Source organism: Elephantulus edwardii, unplaced genomic scaffold (assembly GCF_000299155.1).
Source record: "Elephantulus edwardii isolate Elephantulus edwardi_28Jun2011 unplaced genomic scaffold, EleEdw1.0 scaffold00154, whole genome shotgun sequence".
Classification (NCBI taxonomy): Eukaryota; Metazoa; Chordata; class Mammalia; order Macroscelidea; family Macroscelididae; genus Elephantulus; species Elephantulus edwardii.
Window position 1 is genome coordinate 357,431 of NW_006399904.1, and position 20,277 is coordinate 377,707.

Below are 20,277 nucleotides of genomic sequence, written 5' to 3' on the forward strand. Positions count from 1 at the left end.
TATCACATGCAAGCAATAAAAATGACTGGAATCAATAGATAACCACCAAGTGTGTAGATTGGGTTTAAAAGAGGCTGTGGTACTAGGGACATTACAGCCAACATTAGATGGATCTTAGCAGAAAGCAGAGAGTACCAGAAGAATGTCTATCTGTGCTTCATTGACTATGCAAACGTATTTGACTGTGTGGATCACAACAAATTGTGGTTAACCTTGAGGAGAATGGGAATCCCAGGACACTTGTTTATGCTTATACAAAACCTATACTTGGACCAGGAAGCAGTCCTTAGAACAGAATAGGGAAACAGAATGATTCAAAATCAGAAAAGATATATGCCAGAGTTGAATTCTATCTACGTATCTTTTCAATCTATATGGGGAAAGATCATCCAGGAGGCTGGGCTCTCTATGAGTAGGAAAGTGGCATCAGGATTGGAGAAAGACTAATCAACAACCTGCTTTATACAGATGACACAACCTTGCTTGCTAAAAATGAGGGCCTGAGACATTTACTGCAGAAGGTCAAGGACTGTAGCCTTCAATATGGATTGAAACTCAAGAAATATCAAGAAATATTATCATCACTGAGCCAATTGGCAACATCATGGTAGAGAAGAGATTGAGATTTTCAACAGCTTCAGTTTCATTGGCTCCACAATCAACGCTCTTGATACAAGGGAATCAAAAGAGGTCATGGTCTTTGCTGTTACTTGCTATGCATCAGTGAGCTGGGCAATAATTAAGGATGATAGAAGAATCTATGCATTTGAGATGTGATGCAGAAGAACATTGAATATACCAAAGACTTCTAAGAAAACAGATAAATCTGTCGTGGAGAGAGTGAAAGCAGGCTGCAAGTGGAGGCAAGGATTTTGTAGCCTGGTCTGACAAACTTTGGGCATATGGTCTGGAGGGACCAGTCCTTGGAGAATGACACCTTTCTCAGAAGGGTGGAGGGACAGTGAAAGAAAGCAGGACCCAGGATGAGATAAATTGACTCAGTGACTCGGGTACTCGGGAGAGTTGTATTAGCAGCAATAAAATTGGTTCAAGATAGAGCAAATTCACAAGCAACTCAGTAGTATAAAACAGCAACAATCTTAGATAGTTTCATAGAAACTGGTGGATTTCAAAACTATTCCTTTGTTTTGGCAGCATGACACTATACCCACTAGGCCAGGAGAACTCTGTTATAAACAACTAGAATGTTATACTGTCTCAGTTCCCCACTTTGCTAATTAAAATTTTTAACATGCAACTTCTGCACTGAAATCGCTTGACTTTTGGCCAGCGATTTTATTAAAATATCTTCCAGAAAATTAAATTTATTTTACTATGGTTCTTAAAAGAAAAGGAAATTCATATAGGCTAAAAGAATTATAAACAGAAAAATGAAGTTAACAGTAACAAATACGTGTTCTCTACATGATTTGAGTCCATACAAGTCAAGTAACAACTCTTGAGTTACATTTCCCCCCTTTTTCTATCACAATATCTCAATGCTGCCAAGTAGTTTCAAAGTAATGAACGTCATAAATTGGATACATCAGCATATAAAATATAAGAAGTAACTGCTTCATAAAGATACTAAAGTTATAAATATGAACAATGATAATAAAGAAAGGACTCTAATGTAGCAAAGATGTTGAGAATGGCACAGGTTAGGACAAATTCAGATCTCTTGTTCACAGGGTCACTACGAGTCATACTCATCACTTAACAACAATAACAACAACCAAAAAAAAAAAACAACAACCAAGCAACAACAATAAAAAACCCCCAAACAAAACAAAAAACACAAACAACCAAACAATAACAACTACATATGCACACATATACAAATATATATCTGTAGGCACACATATATAGATATAAAACCACTATTGATGAGTTAGAAACAAATAATAGGTGGCTATCAGATTCTTAGACTGAATGGAAAAGAAGGAGATTGCACATCTTTGTCCCGTGGAACAGCTGATGGATTAAAACCTTAAACCTCTAATTATATTTTTTATATTTTAAATAAAATTTTTCTTTTATAGTGGTTTACTTACAAAGTTTGTTTACGTTGCTTTTCACACTGGATCTTTGCCTTTTTCGTTATCCACCACTTCCTTCCCCCATCAGTTGTGCCACTCTATTGTTAACCGCCACCTTGCCCTGCCCATCTTCACCCCTCTGCTCTGATGTTCTGCTCCCCTTATATCCTCATACAAGTTTTACTAGTTATCTATTTCTACAATAATGATCATATAAAGTATTTTCCTTATGGGACTGAGTTAGTCGACTTAGCATAATGCTCTCCAGTCCTTCCCAAGTTAGGTAGTGCTTTTCAAAATCATTGCTCCTGCATGCTGCATAGTATTCCATTGTGTGAATGCACTATAATTTATCAATCCATGCTTGTGGTTGGACATCTGGGCTGTTTCCATGTTCTTGCGATGGTGAATAATGTTGCTATGAACGTTGGTGTATAAACCTCGTTTGTATCTCAGCCCTCATTTTCTCAGGGTGTATTCCAAGCAGCAGAATACGGAATTTCTGTGTTCAGCTTTCTAAGGAAATGTCAAATTGCCTTCCACAGTGGTTGTAACACTTTCCAATCCCACCAACAGTATATAAGAGTTCCTATCTCTCCACATCCTCTCTAACATTTATTTCTTGCTGTCCTGTTAAACTTTACTACTGCTACTAGGGTGAGATGATATCTTATTGTGGTTTTGATTTACATCTCTCTTATTCCCAGTGATTTGGAGTATTTCTTCATATGTCTACTGGCCATTTGAATATCTCCTCCTGTGAAAAGTCTTTCCATGCCATATGCGCATTTTGTAATTGTGGTATTAAAATCTTTAATTTTTGTGTTTGTTATACATAGGGTCACTATGAGTCATAAACGACTCGATGGCACATAACAGCAACAACCGTCTTTACCCACTAAGACACCAGAGTTCTCTATGTGTTGTTTTTGTTATTGTCATTGTTGTTCTGTCCAATCATATCTAATTCTTGGATAACCCAGTTTTCTTAAGCTGAGGGAAATAGAGGGGGGGAAAAAGCCTTGTATGGCAATATTTAAAGATACTGTGGGTAGAAAATGAATGATCCAGGAAGCATTAAAAGAAGATAGAGGGAGAGCCCAGAATAACTGTAACAAAATAAAGTGACTGATAGAGAGAAATTTCATGAAAGAGCACATGATCAGAAGGTAATGATGATGGAGGAAGTTCAAGCTACTCCGAAAGAACTGACAAAAACCAAAACCCTACGAATTAATGGAATAGCAATTGGTATACTTCAACAAACAGATGCTTCTCTGACATGCTCATCAAGTTGTGCCAAGCAATCTAAAGGACAGTAACTTGGCTAACTAACTGGAAGAAATTCACTTTATTCCCATCCCAAAAAATGGTGATCTAGTAGGGTATAGTAATTATTGAACAATATCACTAATATCACATGCAAGCAAAATCCTGCTGAAGATTATCCAAAAGCAACTGGAACAGTACATAGAAAGAGAACTACCAGAAATACAACTTGGGTTTAGAAAAGGCTGTGGCACTAGAGACATCATACCCAATGTCAGAGGGATCTTGACTGACAGCAGATCCACAACAAGTTGTGGCTAACATTGAGAAGAATAGGAATTCCAAAACACCTATTTGTGCTCATACAAAATCTATACTTGGACCAGGAAGCAGTTGTCAGAACAGAGCAAAGAAACACTGCATAGTTCAAAATTAAGAAACGAGTGTATCAGAAATATGTCTTCTGTCCATACTTTTTCTATCTATATGCGGAACAGATCATTTGGGAGGCTGGGCATTATGAGGTTGTTGTTGTTGTTGAGGAGAAATGTAAAATAAGAATTGGAGCAAAACTCGTCAGCAATTTGAATATGCAGATGGTATAACCTTGCTTGCCAAAACTGAAGAGGACCTAAAGTGCTTGCTGCATAAGGTCAAGGACTGTAGTCTTCCGTATGGATTGAAGTTCAACATCAATTGCCAAAAAATGGAGGAAATACAAATATACTGTTCAATAACAGTAGATTGACTAAATCACAGTAGAAGTGTGCAACAGAATGTTATGTATCTACATATAATTACAATTATGTTTTGAAAAAAAGCCATATTTAATGGGGACTTTTAAAAATATGTGAACAGACCAGGATATAAAGTGCACATATCCTTTTTCAAAAGAGAAAGTATACGCATCACAATTATAGCTGCTTTTTTGGACAAAATGTTACAATTTATTTTTATAAAAACAAAAAGTTTTGGTAGCTTCCAGAGTTTCCTGTGATGGGAATAAGTTGTTTCAACAAGGACCTGGACATTTACTAGGAAATAATAAATAGTGGATTTTTTTTAAACAAACAAATAAAAATTCTCACCAGTGGGCCAATTGGCAGCACCATGAAAAATCTAGAAGAGATTGAGCTTGTTAATAATATCAGCTGCTCAGCTCCACAACCAAGACTCTTGGCACCAGCAGTCAGGAAATTAAAAGGTGAATTCCATTGAGAAAATCTGCTGTTAGTGACCTCTCTAGAGTGAGAAAAAGTAATGATGTCAATCTGGAGACTAGGGTGAGCCTGATCCAGGCCATGGTCTTCCCAAATTACTTGCTATTCATCAGAGAGCTGGATAATGAGTAGGATGACAGAAGAAAGATTGTTGCTTTCTAAATGTGGTGCTGGAAAATAATTTTGAACATTTCATGGACTAACAAGAGAACAAACAGGCTTATACTGGAAAGGATGAAGTAGCTCCTTAGAGGCAAGGATTTTGAAACTCTGTCTCACATACTTTGGGCATCTTGCCAGGAGAAACCAGTCTTTGGAGAAGATATCAGGCTTGTAAGACAAGAGGGACAGTGCAGGAGAGGAAGACCCTAAATGAAATGGATTGATACAGTATCTGGGTTAATGGGGTTAGGTGTGTAGGAAACTATGAGACTGGCTCAGGCTAGGACAGAGTTCAAAGCTATTGTACATAGGATTACAATGATTTGCATGCCATTTGTTGACACATACGGACAACAACAATGCTTATGGAGGAATATTTGGAGAATAGCTGACAGTTTGGCTTCCTAGAAGGGATCCATATGTGTTCCTATTCACAAGAAAGGTGATGCAACATGATGTGAGAAATTTTAACAATATCATTAGTATCACATGCAAGCAAAAATACTGCTGAAGATCATTAAAAAGAAAAAAAAATTAAAAAGATCATTTGATTGTATGGATCATAAAAAATTATGGCTAACATTGAGAAGAATAGGAATCCCAGAACCCTTAATTGTGAAACTTATACCTAGAACTAGAGGCTGTTGTAAAAATAGAGTAAGAAAACCACTACTTGGTTTAAAATTATGAAAAGTGTGTGTCAGGGTTGTATTCTGTCACCATACCTATTCAATCTGTACACTGGATATATTATTCAAGAAGCTGGAATCCATGAAGAAGAATGGGACATCAGGATTGGAGGAAGACTCATTAATAACCTTTGTGATGCAGATGATTCAACCTGACTTGAGGAAAGTGAGAAGGACTTGAAGCTGTCCATTGGTCCAGTGGTGAGAATTTTTGGTTTCTTGATGTTGAGACGAAATTCATATTGAAGACTGCAGTCTTTCACTTTCTATAGCAAGTGTTACAAGGCTGTTGATGTTTCATGATAGATGGAGAAAAGATTAAAACTGTCAAGAACTTCATCTTGCTTATATACACAATCAATATGCTTAATACTAGCAGTCAGGAAATTAGGAGATGTATTGTGCTGGGAAAGTCTATGATCAGAGACCTCTCCAAACTACTAAGGAGCAATGATATTCATTTGAGGACTAAGATGTGCTTGATTCAGATGGTCTTTTCAATCACTTACTATGCTCATCAGTGAATAAGGATGACAAGAAAAATGGATGACTTTGAACTGTAGTGTTGGGAAAGATTTCTAAATATCCCATGGATATATTCACATAGGTCTTGGAGAAGGTATAGCCAGAATGATCCTTGAAAGCAAAGATGGTACAACGCCGTCTCTCATACTTTAGACAAGTTGCAAGAAGAGGCTATTTCTTTGAGAAGGACATCATGCTTGGAAAGGTAGATGGACCATGAAGGAGAGGAAGGCTCTTACCCAGGTGAATGACAAAATAGCTGCAGCAATGGGCTCAAGTGTGTCAGAGATGATGAGGATTATACAGAGTAAGACAGGGTTCAGATCTGTTGCTTCTAGGGTTGCTATGAGTTGAACTCAATTTGACGGCACCTAACAACAATAAAAGTGCTACGTAATGATTTTAAATATTGCAAGCTTAGTTCAGCAGTTTAGTTTCCAAAGCCTGTGAATCAGTACCTATTTTTCCAGACTTTCCAGAGAATACATTCAGAGCAATTTCATATTCCATACTGGTAGTCTCATTGATTAATAGCAGCCACTGAAATGTTTTATAGTTGTTTCCAAAATGAATATTAATTGAAGCAGAGGAAATATAGTATTATGCTCCCAATTGCTGATGTCTATTCATTATATCAAATGTCAAACCTCTAAATATTTCCAAGTTTGCCTGTCTTGTACTGTCTCATATAATTCTTTAATAATTGTGTGGGTTTTTGCCTTCAAGTTAGAACTGACTCTCACCTGATTCTCCATTGCATGAAACAGATTGCCCATTTTTTTTTTCCTTTAGAGGAGCAGCTGGTAAATTTGAATCTCCTTCCTTTGAGTTGGCAACACAACTTCTTACCACTAAGCCACTATTGTTATTCTCCAATGTTGTTGTTGTTCTTGTTGTTAAGTGCTGTCATGTCCTAGACAGAAGGCCTGAACACATATTACTTTCATCATTTCTCCAAGTTCAAAGAGTTTCCGGAAGCAAGCTGTTTCAGAAGTGGATGCCAATACGGCTTCCAAGCTTTATTTTATTCAGGTGGTTCCAACAAGCACTGTCCACCATGGGTAACCATTATAGCATTTGACACAATGCCAATGGAGCAGTAGGTAACTTTATTTACAGGCCTACCAAGAAAGTTAATAAGTAGGCCTATTCCATTTCTATACTTTGAAATCTTTGCTGATCTCTAAAATTGCTCTAAGAATACAGAGTTTCCTCATTTGTCATCTTGGTGGAGAGAAGTTCAAAGAGAATTCACTTAATTTCCTTATTGTGAATATGATATACTTGAGGCATACGATACCTTAGAACATTGTGATGTTCATGTTTAGCATTATGAAGAATAGCATCAAAACAAAGCTGGCTTCCATCAAATGTGGTTTAGCATGCTTACTGTTTTATCAATTTTTTTTAACTGAGTCTGACATCATCCTTTTCTTTCCATGGCACTCCACTGGGTTTGGTAATTCATCGATGTGACCACATAGAACTCATACACAAGATTTAAGATTATATGACTTAATTAGAGAAGTAATATGATTCAAAATCAGAAAAGACTTACGTTTCTAAGAGAAGTAACAGTCTTCAGGATCAGAAAAGACTTGAGTTTTTAGTCATGATAACTTCTCTGCCAGACACAAAGCACTCATTTCCCTGACCCTAAGCTTTTAGGCCTTTGGCCCAGAGAACTTTTAGGAAGACTTGACTTTCTTCTGCTCATCTAATTGTCACAAGTTCTTTGCTCCAGCAGTAAGTGTCCAGAAGCAACTACTGTGCCAGTAACCTCCTACATGAAGGTGCTCAGTTTTTACTCCCAGAGCTGAAAAACCCATTGTGCCATCTCCTGTCAGTATCATAGCTGTCATCTCAGCTGCCAATCTGCTTCTGCTTCTCACCATCTCTTTCCAACTTTCGTATTATATGCCTCTTTCTTCTGGGTCTAGAAGGTCCCTTTGCAGGGACTGTGTAGGTCAACAGATGTGATTTGTTCTGATCTTTTCTTCTTGAGGTCATCAGCCTTTCTATTTTCTGCCTTCATGTTTTGTTTTGTTTTTAACACCTGAACTAAATTAAAAGTTAGCCTAGTGTGTAAGGATTTGAATTACCAATGCAGAGGCAGGTGCCTTGACTCCAACCACTGTTGAGAAAGAGAGGCAATCTCCTACTTAGCAATTTATAGCCTCTAAAAACCCACTGGAGGATCAGACATGAGTCAGGTTTCTTTAAAATATGTTTTAGTATTTTTTTAAATTTTATTTTTTTATGAGTCAGTTTTGACTCAACAATATAAAAAGTATGACTTAAGCAAGAGTATGACTTCAGTAAGGCAATGAGGATTAACATTTGAATAGGAATGGTAAGGGAGGGTCAGAGTGGCAACTGGAGTTACATATTTTAATAAAATGGTGAATCAAAATCCTTTCTACCCTAATCATGCCTCATATCCATAACAAACACTCACAAAAGAGTTCAGAGGCACAGATGTAAATGCTACAAATTACAATAGATCACAAAATAGTTGTTGCTGTTGTTATTGTTGTTGTATATGGCTGAGTTACCTGCAATTTATAGAGAGCCTATGTACGATAAATCTGAACTCTGCAACCATCCTGAGCCAGTCTCTCTTTCTCCAACACACCTACCCCCATTACCCCAGTAATTGTGTCAATTCATCTCACACAGGGTCTTCCTCTCTTGCATTTTCCCTCCACCATTTCATAATGTCCTTTTCCAAGGACTGTCTCTCCCAGAAACAAGTCCAAAATATTTCAGATGGAGCTTCAAAATCTTTGCCTCCAAGGAGTAACTTGGTTTCACTCTCTCCTGGATAGACTTGTTTGTTCTCTTGACAGTTTATAGTGGACAATTATATCCTTACAGAATCAGTGAATTACATCATGACATAACTTACAAGTCACTGAAAATCTTGACACATCCATATGGACCTATGACCATAGCAATCATAATTTTCATACATCTATTTTCTGACAAATATCCTTGATGGATTACAATCACTTTCTTTCCATAGTTCAAGCCATCATTGTGCGAGAGTCACACGTAAAGTAATTCACTGAATCATACCTAAGTGGTCATTATCACTCCATTGTCCAGAAAAACAGTGCAAGGATTCTTCTAGGTACCAAGTATATTTACTGTTACTAGAAACTATGGATTGATTACACATGGTGGACCTTCAGGACTGCATAACTCCTGTAACATGGATTAAGCCAAATTTCTATTTAATCATCAAGAGTCTTTCAATTTGACTTTGAGACTGTAGAATAAGATAGAGAGTAATTCTTTTCCATCTTTCTCAAGTCATTCTACTCTTAATTACTATGTTAATGTCCCTGGGGAAAGAGAATTTCTGGGCTTTTCAGAGATTATTAAATATCTGAACCAAGTTGATGACAATTTCTGACAAAGTCAAATTAGGAGAAAATGACTATTATCCAAAAAGAATACAATTCTGCACTTTAATTATTTCAAACAAAGGGTGTTACTGGGAATTGTTTTAAAAGGTGTCAGAACACAATGAAACAGGGATTTGAGAGTAAATTGAGGTTTATAAGATTCAGGGGAAAGTTTCGTTAATAATCCCAATGAAGAGTTTCATCTTCAACCACTATGGCCTAGTATTTGTGTTTGACTTGTGAGGAAGGAACGTAAACCAGCATTTCTTTTATTTTTTGGAATATAAGCAATATGGAGGAGAAGTCTGTGGTCTTGGCATTTGTAGGATCAAATTTAAACCCTGAGCAAATGTGCTTAAACTTCTATAGGGATCTAGCACTTCCTTCTTGAGAGTGACTTTTGGGAGCTTTTTTTGGGGAAAAAAAGTTAAATCCTGAAAACATTAGTTAGTTAGTGGCACTAACTCTTGATAGAATTTTAATAAAGCAAGCAACAAAAGCCATTGACATCTAATGGATGCATCACAAACTTTCATCAGTTTTCAAAGACTAACTCTTTATGGAAGAAATCTGCCTCTCCTTTTGCAATGTACTATGTCAATGAATCTCCGAAAGACACTATAGATATAGGAATACATAAAAAATACCCACTTTCCTCCCCTCTTACACCATTCTCCTGTCAATTAATGTTGTTGACTATTGTTAGGTACCTTTGAGTTGAGTATAATTTATAGCGACCATTTGAACCAAATATCTGAACCTTGTTCTATCCTGCACCATCCTCACACTTCCTGAGACACAAGATCCCATTGCAGCAGTCACCATATCAGTTCATCTGGTTGAAGGTCTTTCTCTCCTTTGCTTACCCTCCACCCTTCCCAGCATCATGTCCCTCTCCAAGGATAGGCCCTCTTAGCAACATGTACATAGTAAGTGAGGCAAAGCCTCATCATTCTTGCCTCTAGTTGTACCAGCTCCAAGACATACCTAGAACCTAGAAAGAAGCTATCTGAGAAAATCATCAGAGAAATGTGAGTTCAAGCAACAGCAGCCCATGGTAGCTTTTAAAGGAATGAATTTCTAATTGAAGGAAATAGGTACAAATTCAACAATATGCAATCTAATTTGTGTTTCCAAAACATCACTCTGGCTCTTGTGTGCAGAATGGAATATAAAGAGTAGGATTTTAGGAAAGAATAGCCATTTTCTTTAGCTATTACAGGGATGACTCAGACTGTTTGGTAAAGGGAAAATAGTAGAAATACTCAAGCTTGGAAATGGCTTTATAAGATCACCTGAGAAATAATATTTTGGCAAGCTAAGTGCTCCATGAGAGGTTAAATATGTGATAACAGACTGCTCACATATTGCCTCTTGTAACTTATTAATGGAACAATGTGGTGCTAAAGAATTATATTTGTCATTTCCACAGAGAAGAAAATCTGAATAATCTCCCCATGGTGAAGTTAGCATATTACTGTTTGCTAACTAGGTTGGATGATGGATACTGTTGAATTTTAAATTTCTCACTGAGCCACTTGGGGGAGAAATACTGAAAAGGGATAAGTAATTCAATCCTGAACTCATTTTGACATTGAGCTACATTTTCCCTGTATTCACATAGGTCTACATGTTTCAGCATTTGAAGGAGTAAATACAAGAATGCTCAGAACATAGGAATTTAATTCAATAAATTTTTATTATGCTGTAAATTCAATGTAATTTTATTTAATTTTCCTTTTTAAGTTTATGAGAAATTCTACTGATGCTTGGTTTCTAACAATCAGCTGATTATTAAAAGTTTGGAAATTTGAATCTACGAACTATTCCTCAGGAGAACAATTAAACTTTAAGATATGTACAGCCTTGGAAAAAGTTTACAACTTTGGGAACTCTGTGGGAGAGTTTTACTCTGTCCTGAAGGGCTTCTGGGAGACAACATTGACTCAGTGGCAATGAGTTTGTTTTGCTTATACTGTAGATACAATAATAAACTTGTGGTTGTCGTAGTTATGTGCTGTTGAGTCGCTTGCTACTGACAGCGACCATACGTACAACAGCCCTAAAAACTGCTCTATCCTGTGTCAACCTTGCCGTCTCTGACACACACACTCCTACCACCCCAATCACAGAATCGATCCATCTCATCAAAGGTCTTCCTCCCCTGCGCTGTCCCTCCACTCTCCCAAACAAGATGTCCCTCTCCAAGGACCAGTCCCTCCTTGCAACATGCCCAAAGTATGTCAGACAAAGCTTCAGAATCCTTGACTCCAAGGAGCATTCTGGCTTCACCTTCTCCAGGACAAACCTGTTTGTTATCCTAGCAGTCCATGGTATATTCAGCAGTCTTCTCCAGCACCACAGCTCAAAGGCATCAAATATCTTTCTATCATTCCTATTCACTGTCCAACGCTCTGATGCATAGCACGTAATTGTGAAGACTATAGCCTATCACACACACTTTAGTCTCCAGCCTGACGTCATTGCTCTTCAGTACTCTTGAGAGGTCCCTGACAGCTGACTTTCCCAATGCAATTTGTCTCTTGATTTCCTGGCTGCTCGTACCGAGAGTGTTGACTATGGAGCCAAGTAAACTAAAACTATTAACTATCTCAATCTCTTCAGTAGCCATATTGATGCTGCCAATTGACCAGTGGCCAATATAATATAAACCTTATATTAGACATAATTAAAGTAAGATCAAAGAATTTAAGTATCTTATTCACAATCAAACAATTCATAAGCTTCAAATTGAGATTTTGAACTCCGATAAACTCCATACTTCACATATTTAACCACCATAACACTGGTTCTAAGAGATTTTCCCAAAATTTGTGCATAGATTTCTGTATCCACACTTTTGTGCCATCTCCACTCACAGTAAATTTGGATCATTACTTACTTTTATCATTAGTAAAAAACATAAATATATTTGAAAGACTTTAGAAAAGTCTTCACAACTAGACCTACCTTCTTTCTTTCACCATCCCATGAAGAAAGCCTGACTAATGGATCATGAAAAATACATGTATAATGGATTACCAAAGATATGTCTGCATGTCTAGACAATCTATTTTTTTTAACGTTTTTTGGTTTTTTTTAATTTTTATTATTTTTGTGTGCATGTACTGTCAAATCAGATCTGACGGGTACAGGAGGAAATTGTCCCTCCTTCCCTGGCAGAGCATCTGGTGGATTCAAACCGTGCGCTTCTGGGATTGTAGTTTCAGGTCCTTGCCACTAGGCCACCAGAGCTCCCCTAGACAATCTCTTATACTCCAATTAACAGCTTGTAAATAATGAGACCTATGAGTAAGGCTGCTATAGATCAACGAGTTAGTAGACAAGTCATTAGCTAAGCATGAACTCTTACAAAATCTCAAAGAAGATAGATGAAACTGAGAATCACCTGGTTGATTCACAGAGTATATTGATGATTGATACATTGACTCTTACCCATTGCCAAGGTTGGAGAGCATAGATTCTGTATGAGCTTCACTAAAACAAAGAAATTATATGAATGGTAAAAAACAAGGAGTGCAAAAAACATAGATTATTACCAAATGTGTGATAGCAATAGTTCATACTAATATATAATAGTAAAACATGAATTATGAGTACAATGAAACATTTATTATAACCTATGTTGTTATTGTTGTTGTGTACCACAGAGTTGGAACCGACCCGTAGCTGCCCCGCTGGTGGGTTTTCAAAGGCAGTTAATTGCACAGCAGGAGAATACCCATTCTTCTCCTGTGGAGCTCTTGGTGGTCTTGAACCACATGCCTTCAGGATTGCAACTCATCTTCCACTAGACCAGCAGAGCGCCTAGATTTGTAAATGATTAAGAATAATTATATTACACTTATGTGATACAAAAGAGATTTGAAGTCTCAAACACTGATGAAATAACAAATTCATATATTTTGATGTATAATTTGCAAATACAACTCAAAGACTTTAAATATGGAAAGATTTGAATAGCTAAGATTTTAATTTATACTATGAAAAGAAATAATGGAATACCTAAGGATATAAATACATAGAAGCCATTCCAGTATTTTCCCACTAAGTAAGTATCAAAAAAGAAAATAAAATTTAAGAATAATAGATACAAAAAATTTGCCAAATTTACAGAAAATAGTATCAGTCAAGCATTTCAAATGTTTATTATATAAAATACTTAGTATAAATTTCCCAAAAATAACCCCTGTCATCAAATTGATTCTCACTCCTAGAAATCTTAAAGGGCACAGTGTAACTGTCACACAGAGTTTCTGAGGCTATAAATCTTTACTGAATCAGTGTAATGTCAAATGCTTATTGTTCAGAATATCCTTCTTGCCAATGAGTAATCAGTTATTTTGTACTGAAGGACTTACTGTATTAAGGAGAAAGAATTAGGGTAGTATAGAAATTCCACCCTACTAAAGACATATATAAGTTCATGGGTCCTCAATGTTAGCTCTTTTTGGGGGGGGACACCAGCTTTAAAGCTACATTGCAGCTGATAGTCTACAATGCTCACTAGTCTTTGCAAAACCAGCTTGCATACGCACAGTCACTTGAGTCATTCCCCTGACTGGCCTGAGTCTCTGGGAGACCTTCCTCTGAACCACCAAACTCAAGGGATATAGAGGAATGAGAGAACTGACTGAATAACGGACTGACTGTTGATGTCAGAAATCATGAAGTTGGACAGCAAATCAAACATTTGGGACACTGTTGATCCTGCACACTTGTTTTGTGTTTGTGTTTTTTTTTTTTAAACAATCCAGCTATTTTTTTTATTAACTTAGTAAATTAATCTAATGAAACCACCTGTGAGATGAAGTTCCTTGCAAAGTTGCATTAAAAAAGTCATTCATTCCAGATTTAGTCAGGTTAAGACACCAAGTAAAAATAAGTTAATTCTAATAATAGTAGCAACAATAATAGCTTAAAATTTAAAAATCTTCAAAAGTAAAAGTCGCTATCAATAATTCCAGAAATCTAATCCTGATACAACATGCTTTCCTTGCAGGCAAATAAAATAAAAATGCCTTTAAGAATTACAATAGGCTTTTCCAATTGTTAGTGTGCAAATCCCTCAAATAGAAGCAAATGGAAAGACGACTCCAAGATCCTGAGACTCACAAGTGGATGTACTTTTAATAATTAGAAAAATCAGTGCTTAATACTATATGTGCTTCACATGGGAGAAAGTGGATTTTATACAATGATTTTCACTCAGCTGTATGCAATACTTTCAGATATTATATATATTTGACACAAAGAAAGTATTAGATATTAACACTGAATAAGAGTAATTCTCTGGACTATGATATCTTAAAATGAAATTTTATTACTAAGGCTAAGGCACTATTTTCTTCCCCTGTGTGTAATAATTGATTTCAAAGAAGTTGATTGTGTGTGACGTAGAGCACATTTGAAAAGGCATGTTAAACCTCACATATTCCCTTGACACTTGGCAATGCAAAAAGAAAACATTTCTCAAACCAAAGCAAGATCATCAATCAAAACGTTGGAAATATTTGCTTATTTCTTACTAAAACATGTAACTCTAAACTCACTTCCATGAAGGTGATTGAGTAGAGTCGTAGTGACCCTCCACCGCCTCCCATTGAAGCTGGAAATCTTAATGGGAAGACACTGTCCATTTTTATCCTACGACTAAAACATAGCATTCTTTTTTTCATAGCTCACAACTATTTGATGGACAGTTGTGCTTGCAGGCCAAAATCTATCTTCTGCCTATGTTTGCCAAGAAAATTTTATTGACATCTTGCCATACTCATTTGTTTTCTTACTGTCCGTGGTGGTTTGTATGCTATAATAAGAGATCTTATGGCCTTCAAAGTTTAACATAGTCACTCTTTAACCCATAACTATTTTTTTTTACCAGTTTAGTTACAAAATTCTAATACAAATGTGAATAAATTCTTTCAATTTCCCTCACTTCCCCACCCAACAATTGTACAATCCAATGATTAATCACCTCTTCCCCCTGTACATCCACATCCCTCTGCTTCCAGCATCTCCCACCCCTCCTAGATCTTCATACTCATCCTATAATACCGGTCTTATACAATATTTATCCTTGTGTGACTGAGTTAGTTCACTCAAATATAGGCTCTCCAGTCTCTCCCAAATTAGCTAATAATTTACAAAGTTCTTGCTTTTGTGTGCTGTATAGTATTCCATTATGTTAATATACCATAATTTCTCAATCCATTCATTTGTAGTTGGACAATATGGGCTGTTTCCATGTTCTTGCGATGGTCAACATTGGTGTATACATCTCAGTTTGTGCCTCAGTTCTCATTTTCTCAGGGTATATTCCAAGTAGTGGTATAGCTGTATCACATGGAATGTCTATGTTCAGCTTTTGGAGGATGCGCCAAACTGCCTTCCAGAATGGTTTCACCATTTTACAATCCCACCAGCAATATAAGAGTTCCTTTCTCACCACCTCCTCTCCAACATCTATTACTTGTTGCCCTGTTAAACATTCCCCCTGTTACTGGAGTGAGCTGATACCTCATTGTGGTTTTGATTTGTCTCTCTCTTATTGCCAGTTATTTGGAGCATTTCTTTATGTGTCTGTTTGCCATTCACAGCAGTGGTAACCAAAAGAGTATGGTAGTGGTACAATAACAGGCACATAGACCAATGGAATAGAATTGAGAACCCAGAAATAGACCCAGCTATCTATGGTCAACTGATATTTGACAAGGAAATCAAAGACATCAAATGAGGAAATTAAAACCTCTTCAACAAATGGTGCTGGCAAAACTGGACTTCCACCTGCAGAAAGTTAAAACAGAATCCACATCTCACACCATAAACAAAAATCAACTCAAGGTGGATCTGATACCTGGGGGTAAAGTCCAAAACCATAATGTTCATAAGACACAAACTGGAATCAAGCTTAGAAGTTCTAGTCCAATGTCTAAAGAGACTGCCAAATACAAACAGAAATGCACAATCTACAGACGATAAAGTTGATACATGGGACCTTCTAAAGATTAAATCTCTTTGCACATCAAAACCTTTTTCCAACAGTGTGAAAAGAAAACCTACAGACTGGGAATAAACATTTGGTAATACCATCTCAGACAAGAGTCTTATAACAAAAGTTTACAGAATACTCCTGGTCCTCCACAAGAAAAAGACTGATAACCCAATTACAAAATGTGCAATAGACATGGAAAGAATTTTCACAGAGGAAGATTTTCTAACCCATTACTATTTTTTATCTATGAAAACAATTCCATTTTACTCATATTTTCATCTCCACCATAATAGATCACACAATAGTCTGACTCAAAATGTCCCATACCAGTCCATCGCATTTCACCAATACCTAGTATGACAATATTTATGCGTTCCATTTCTTTCTGAACAATATTTAATTTTCCTGCATTCGTGGTTCTCACATTCCATGTTCCAATCACTAGTGTTTGCTTAAAAGTGTTCCTCCTTCTTTGTGTTTCCTTAATTGAATGTTGAGCCTCAGTTGCTGTGTCTGCTAGTCTTAAGTGTTGTTGTTCTATTGTAAGAAGGGTTTTTGAAGGCCTACTATTTCTGAAGTACAATGATGTCAGTCTGGAGACTAATACATTTGATACTAATGCATCTGACACAGACAATTACTTGTTATGCATCAGAAAGCTGGACAATGACTAGGTATGATAGAGAATTGATACCTTTGAGCTTTGGGGCTGGAGAAGAGTACTGAATATACCATAGACTGCCAGGAGAACAAGCAGGTTTGTCCTAGAGAGGTTGAGACCAAGCTGTTCCTTGAAAGAGAGAGACGGTTCAAGAGAGGAAGACCTTAGATCAGATGGATTGACACATTTTAAGGGGGTAGAGGTGTCAACGACAATAAGGTTGGCACAGCAATAAGGTTGAAAGAACAAGTTTCATAGCTATTGTACATAGATTCATTATGAGTCACAAATAACTAATGGCACATAACAACAACAGTATTCTAAATAATGGTGGTCCCAAGTATGCAGACCTGTGCTGTAGGGGTTTCAACGACAGTAAGTTTTTGGAAACATCACTAGACTTGTATCCCTAGGTAACTCTGGATGGGTTTGTTTGCTATACCTTTGGCTATGAGTGCTCAGGCATACACATCACCAAGTGGCTAATTGTGATTATTATCATGGCTTAATTGTTATACCAAAAAGATCATTGGAATTTTCACTTTTTAATTAGAATTGACTCTATAGCAGTGGGTTTAGAAGTAGATTTTTGTTTGCTTTTAGGGAAAGTCTCTTGAGAAATCAGATTATAATAATAATTTTTCATTTGCATCTTTGTTACTTATTTGACTTCTTTATATCCAGTGAACTGTCAGATATGAGGTACTACATCATTTTACTTGTCAGACAATAATTTTCCCCATATATACCCTTACTTTGTTGTGAGTGTCAAATCCCTCTCTCTAATAACAAGAGTTTCAGTCCAGTCTAGAATTTCATAGCATGATTTTTGGAGAATGAGAGATGCGATATGTCTGCAAAAGCAGCACTGTTTATCTTCAAGGTTATGTGGAGACTCCAGTCACATGAATTCCTCAGTTGAGCTCCAGGAAGAGACCATACTCCAAAGGTCACACACAGGTCCTCTTCAAATGAATTTAAGAGTGAAGAAAACAACAATAGGCAGTCCAGGGGTGGGGGTGGGGATATTGTTGGTGGTGAAAGAAGCCACTTGGGGCTGTGCTTTACTCTCAAAATCAGGTTGAATGAAGAATTAGTTGGAAAAACACATGTCCTATAGTGCACACCTTGTGAGCTCTGGCCATGAGGTAGTCTTCATGTTCCTTTTGGGTCTCAGAAAGGAAAGCAACCACAGAGCCCAAATTGTTGGTAAAAAGATGTGATACTGCTACTTCCATTCTACTGAGCTATTAGAGATAAATGAGCAGCAAAACAAAAATTATATTTGGGGAGAAAACAGAATTCAGGTTTAAATTAAATCAGACTTTCTTTCTGTCTCTGTCAGTATTTTTGGAATCACTTAAATCAAACCCTGGCACAGGTTGCATGTGCAATAATCATATCTTCAGGTTCTGTGGTTTCTCTTCACAATCAGTATCAGACATTATAGTAAAATTTTTATAGAATATTTGTTAGTATTTCACAAACCTCAGAATTTCACAAAGAACTTCGGTTCTTTTAATATAACCAGACACAAGAAATTAAACTATATTTTAGGTGTTTTCAAAACTATTAGTTTCAGACAAAATCTCATGTGATTTAGAGTTCATAAAAAATATACTAAGATAACAATTTCATTTCCTCATGTACTTCTTTGCCAATGTAAAACAATGACAAATTTTATAACCTTTAAATCATTCGTATAACAGTTATGTTTTTGTTTTAGTATATCTGAAAGAAGTAATTATTTTAAATTATAAATAGCTTTGTATTCTTGAAATAATTTTCACTCACTGGAGTGGCTTTTGACGCAGAATCATTCTTCTGAAAGGCAATTTCTTTAGAAAAGTAGCCTTTCCTCTGAGTGTAATGTACACCAAGGTCACAAACAGAAATCACTAAGTCTACAGTTACTGCAGCTGCTATTATGCCACTTATATTAAAGTCATCTACTTGCATTTATTTCCCAGGACATATGCGATATCCAACAGAATTACGTGCCTCACAAGAATATTCATTGCTGTTCATTTTTTGGATAATGTTAAATTGCAAAGTTCCGAATTTTGTATTCATCATATATGAACTGTTGGTGTTTTGGGAGCCAAGTTTGGGGTTCTCATGCAAACAGACACTATCCTTCAACCATGTGTAGTCAGGAGCTGAATTCCCTTCTGTGACCTGACATCGTATCTCCACGACAGTACCATTCAGAGCAGAATCGATCTCTTCACATGATGGAACTGCTGGAGCCCCCTTCAGAGTAAATGCATTATCATCCGGGTTCTGGTCTTATCCTGATGGGGCACTAACTTCACAACGATATTTCCAAGCATCTTTTCTTATAACATTTTTTACTAATATATTAAAATCAACCATCTTGGCTTGATCTTTTCAGTCACCTTGAAGAGCCTGTAAATAGTAGACAAAGGAGTTGCTGTAATAATGATTAGGGTTGAAGATCCTTGGGCTGATTGTCTGCCTGTCTGCTATCAACAACTTCTTCAAGGTGACTTTTGCAGGCTAGAATAATGTCTTGATACTCTTTGGCTGAAACTGCAATGTCTTTGAGAGAAGAATGTCCATGGGCTTTATGACAGTCCACAGAGACCACCAGGGAGCACAGCAGTAGGAGAAGGAGCCAGCAGTGGCTTTTCCTCATCATCTTCCCAGGGGAGCAATTGCTCTTCCAAGCCCGAGGATCCAGGAACAATAGTATGTGAAGTCAGTCAAGAGCCCCTAAACCTCTAGGGCAGGAGAGGGGAGGAAGGGTGGTTCTGCAGTTCTTGTAACAGATCTGAAGTTGGAAAATAAAAAGAACCAAACTTGCTCAGATTTCTTAAGCTGAGCGAACTAAGGAACAAATTCAAAACTTTGAGTTATGATACCTAAGAATGCCATGGGAAGAATATTAAATGATCCAGGAATCATTAAAGGAAGATGAAGGGTGTATAAAACGTCACTGTACCAAAAATAATTGGCTGACCAGAGGAAATTTTTTATTCATTTTAATGAAAATTTACAGAGACTTTGGATTTCCATTCATTCATCGCCGCACTTTTTTCCCTGCCCACCCGTCCCTCTCCCCAGTACTCTCTTTGAAAAGTGAAAGAAAAATTATTTCATTGTTTTACAATCCTTCCCTCGAGGTCCACTCCACTATGCAGCCTCCATTCTGGACTCCTGTCGTAACAATAATACCTAATCACATATCCCTTTTAAACAGTTCTCTCCCCCATCTGTTTCAATGCAATATACATTATTTATCCTATCTTTCTCAGTCTCCCCCC

At 36.9% G+C, this 20,277-nt stretch overlaps 1 pseudogene; it reads right to left on the reverse strand.

Annotated features, from left to right (window-relative positions):
* Positions 1 to 18,739: 18,739 nt before the first annotated feature.
* On the reverse strand, positions 18,740 to 19,652 carry LOC102843038 (annotated as a pseudogene).
* Between the last annotated feature and the right edge of the window lie 625 nt (positions 19,653 to 20,277).